Below are 4,664 nucleotides of genomic sequence, written 5' to 3'. Positions count from 1 at the left end.
CACTCCAGCCTGGGCAACAGAGTGAGACTCAGTCTCAAAAACAAAAAAAGAAAAAAGAAAAAACAAAGGTATATAGATGCCAACAACATAATCTTGGGTTCCATTGATAAAAGCACATGTTCTGACTGGGGACGGTGTCTCACACCTGTAATCCCAGCACTTTGGGAGGCTGAGGCGGGTGGATTATCTGAGGTCAGGAGTTTGAGACAACCCTGGCCAACATGGTGAAACCTTGTCTCTACTAAAAATACAAAATTAGCTGGGCGTAGTGATGCACGCCTGTAGTCCCAGCTACTAGGGAGGCTGAGGCAGGAGAATCGCTTGAACCCAGCAGGCAGAAGTTGTAGTGAGCCGAGATGGCGCCATTGCACTCCAGCCTGGGTGAGAAGACTGAAATTCCATCTCAGAAAAAAAAAAAAAAGTACACATTCTAGAAAAGGAAGGTGAGTGTCCTATCCTTTTCTGGTGCTCCATCTTAAGAGGTCTTTGGACAAAGAGGGGCAAGCTCAGAGGAGGGTAACCAAGATGGTGACTGGGTTTTAAATCAAGTCACATAAGGAATGGCAATAGAACTGGCATCTTTGAGCCTAGAGCAGATCGCTGTCTGTGACTATCATCTGAGGCAGTGGGACTAGCCTGATGATACAAAACCAGCTGTATGGTGGAGATTCTGGGAAGCCAAGAGTCAGACAATAGAGCTCTTCTCAAGGCAGAGCTGTCTAAAGGTGGAATAGCCTATTTTGTGAGGAAGTACTTCATTACCAGAGATGCACGAACCGGAACTCAATGACCACCTCCCAAAGATGCCAAGTGTTAGGCCACATCCCTTTCAAAACTCCTTCCAATCCTGAGACCTCATCATTCTACAAGAATACAAGGAAGAGGCCGGGCGTGGTGGCTCACCCCTGTAATCCCAGCTCTTTGGGAGGCCGAGGTGGGCGGATCACGAGGTCAGGAGTTCAAGACCAGCCTGGCCAATATGGTGAAACCCCGTCTCTACTAAAATACAAACATTAGCGGGGCATGGTGGCAGGCGCCTGTAGTCCCAGCTACTTAGGTGGCTGAGGCAGGAGAATCGCTTGAACCTGGGAGGCAGAGGTTGCAGTGAGCCAAGATTGCGCCACTGCACCCCAGCCTGGGTGACAGAGTGAGACTCCATCTCAAAAAAAAAAAAAAAAAAAGGAGAAGAAGAATACAAGGAATATTAAAATTCCTCATTTTACAGATGAAGAAAAGGAGGAAACTGACATGCATTGTGCACCTACTTTGTCCTAGGCACTTCAGCATATATGACTTTATTTTAAAGGATGAGAACCAAGAAGGTTGAGTGGTTCACCTAAGGCTGCACAGCAATCTACAACTGGAACCCACGTCCCCAGTCTCCAACTCTAGAGCTCTCTCCACTGAACCTCCTGTACCTGTTGAATAATTAAACATATGTTCATTGCATGTTTATTGCATACCTATTCTGAATGGACACTAACATGGACAAGAAAAGCACATTGTATGCACGGTGTTAATAAAGTCATGGGGTCTTTGCTCTGCAGAAGGTCACTGCCTAGTGGGCAAGTACAGGTGCCATCTCTGCGTTGCTTGATTTAATGCAAATTATGTCCCCTGGAGTTGTGCAATGTGGTAGCCCCAGATAGACCAATAAGGAAATATGAAGCGATTTGGCAAGTGTTGTAATGAAATCACACACAAAGTGCCACGGGAATGTAGAAGGCATAATTAATTCTACCAGGGAAGTGAATCCAGGAAAGCTACACAAAGAAGGTGATGCCCGAGCAGGGCCTTGAAGAGTATGTGAAAAAACAAAAGGCAGAAGAGAATAATATGTATATTCACGCCACAAACATTTATTGAGCAGTTCCAGGTTTCCAGGGATAGATGAATAATTCACTATTGAGTAGGGGAAACAGACAAATCACCAATAAATTGTCATAGTGTGTAAGTGTAACCATGAAAACGTACTCGCCAGGCAGAAGTGGTGATAGCTCCTTCTGGAATAAAGTGAGGCATCTGGGAAAGCTGGAGAAGTGATATCTGAGATTTTAGGAACAGAAATAAATATTTTTCCAGGCTGATGATAAGGCAGTTGGGAGAAAGGGAAAAGCATTCTAAGCAGAGGGAATGGCACGTGCAAAGTTTCTGACTCTTGAAAGATGATTCTCTCTGTCTTCAGGTGCCCAAAGCAGAACTGAAAGGCTTGAGTGGAAAATGCTGGCATGGTGGGCAGCCAAGCAGGAGGTGGAATTGACATACAGGCGTTTGGGCAGGACCCACCAGGTTTCCAGATGAGTGGGGAAACGGCATTGGTGTGTATCGGGATTTAGGAGGCTTAGCAACTTTCCCTTCAAAGTCATGCCCCAGATTGAGAGCTGGAAGAGAAAAGTGTGAGCTGTAAATCCCCAGCTCCTCCCGCTGTGCCCAGTACTACAGAGCAAGGAGTCTCCACCAGCTCTCCAGTCCCACCGCTGCGACCCCGGCTAATCCAGCCTCTTGGCCCATCTGACACACACTTCCACTTAACATTTTGTTAGTGACTCTATAAACGAGCTCTCCCTGACCTTCAATCCCTGGCTAATTGCTGGTTTCATGTACAAGACTAGCTTAATTTTATGTGATAATTACCTGAGAGTGGCAATACATATGGCATTGCATGTTCGAAATGTCAGGCCTGGAAATCTACCAAGTGGCCATAGTCAGGGGCAAAGGGAGGAGGCAGCCAGGGGCCACGAGGAGAGACAAAAAATGAGGGCACCCAATGCAGACAGAACTCCAGAGAAGCAGGGTCCTGGTCTACAGCAGGACTCAGAATCCTCAGCTGGCACAGTACACCCAGGGGCACAGGCCAGAGGAGCGGCACGTGCCACAGCCTCACATGCATGTGTGCCCATCTCAGAGAAACACCAGCCAGGTCAGAGGCATGGCTCATACATGCTCTCAGTCACCTTTTCAACACACGCTTACTGAGGCCCTACTGTGTGCCAGGCAGTGTACAGGCAATTGCACTAGTTTCAAACTCCCACCCCACCCAGGGAAGGTAGGAAGATGTGGAGGGTATGTTTGGGTTGTCACAATTATTTGGGGGATGCTACAGGCACTGAATAAGCAAGGCCAGGAATGCTAAATGGCCCACACAGTCCCGTTCAATGAAGAATTGGCCTTCCTGTCGCTTGAGCCCAGGAGTTCAAGACCAGCCTGGGCAACATGGTGAGACTCCATTTCTACAAATAATAATAATAATAAACCAATTAGCCAGGTGTGTTGGTGTGCACCTGTAGTCCCAGCTACTCAGGAGGCTGAAGCAGGAGGACCCCCTTGAGTTCAGGAGGTCAAGGCTGCAGTGAGCTGTGTTCTTGCCACTGCACTCTAGCATGGACTACAGAGCGAGACCCTGTCTCAATTAAAAAAAAAAAAAAAAAAAGAATTGGCCTCTCCAAATGCCTGTGGTGGCCCCACTGTGAAACACCCTGCTGAAAAGCATCACATCTAAGCCAGGACCCCAGCCCGAAAGAAGCCAAGTGTCCTCTGCCCTATTGGAGATTACAGTTGGGGAAGGAAGACAATGGCAAGGACTTGTGCTGCATGACAGAGTAATGGAAGGGGACCCAGGAACATGTGACAGGTGAACTGACAGAGTCCAGAGTTCAGAAAAGACCTCCCTTTAAAAGTGACGGCCGGGCACGGTGGCTCACGCCTGTAATTCCAACACTTTGGGAGGCAAAGGGCGGTGGAGCACGAGGTCAGGAGTTCGAGACCAGCCTGCCCAACATGGCAAAACCCCGTCTCTACTAAAAATACAAAAAGTTAGCCAGGCATGGTGGTGGGCGCCTGTAATCCCAGCTACTCAGGAGGCCGAGGCAGGAGAATCGCTTGAACCTGGGAGGTGGAGGTTGCGGTGAGCCAAGGTCTCGCCACTGCACTCCAGCCTGGGTGACAAAGAGAAACTCCATCTCAAAAAAAAAAAAAAAGTGCCATTTCAGAACTAAGCTAGACACAAAAGGATTAACATGGCAGGGTTCCACTTCCATGAAGTACAAGAGGACTGAAATTCATGGAGAAAGAAGTAAAAGGGTGGTTGCCAGAAGCTGGGGGAGGAAAGATGGGGAGTTATTGCTTAATGGGTACAGGGTTTCTATTTGGGATGATGAGAAAGCTCTGGAGATGGACATTGGTGATGGTTGCATAGCAATGCGAACGTACTTAATGCCACTGAACTGAACACTTTAAAATGGTGGAAAATGGTAAATTTTATGTTATGTGTATTCTACCACAATTTTAAAAAACAGTGCTTACAAATCTTTGTTGTGCGCCGCCGTCCCCTGCCAAAAAAGTGTCATTTCAGCTGCATTCTAAAGGAGGGGCAGGACACAACTCATCCATTCATTTGCTGCACAATAGTTGAACAGCACCTGTAAGGCACAGGTTTGGAAGAATTTCTGTCTTCTGCATCTCAGGTTGGACAAATAAAGCAAGTTCTCTGTCTCACAGTGCTTCAGTCCAGCTAGCAAGAGAAGCACGTCTCTCTGGTACACAGAAGAATGAATCCAGAGAGGGGACCCACACAACTCAGTAGAAACACACTGAGGAGAAAGGCAGTGCATCTGGAGGATGCAGGGAATTAATGCTCTTTGGAGAAGTGGCCACAACATGATCTT

The 4,664-nt window shown here is 47.5% G+C and overlaps 1 long non-coding RNA gene across 1 annotated transcript; it reads right to left on the bottom strand.

Annotated features, from left to right (window-relative positions):
* Positions 1 to 1,839: 1,839 nt before the first annotated feature.
* On the bottom strand, positions 1,840 to 4,449 carry LOC129051363 (uncharacterized). The gene is made up of 2 exons (XR_008515558.2): positions 4,303 to 4,449; positions 1,840 to 2,381 (listed from the first exon to the last, which is right to left on the bottom strand). It is a non-coding gene; the product is annotated as an uncharacterized LOC129051363 (long non-coding RNA).
* Positions 4,450 to 4,664: the final 215 nt, after the last annotated feature.

The sequence above is a fragment of the Pongo abelii genome, chromosome 19 (genome assembly GCF_028885655.2).
Source record: "Pongo abelii isolate AG06213 chromosome 19, NHGRI_mPonAbe1-v2.0_pri, whole genome shotgun sequence".
Classification (NCBI taxonomy): Eukaryota; Metazoa; Chordata; class Mammalia; order Primates; family Hominidae; genus Pongo; species Pongo abelii.
Note: the sequence above shows the minus strand (reverse complement) of the source record. Positions and strands in the feature narration are given on the sequence as shown.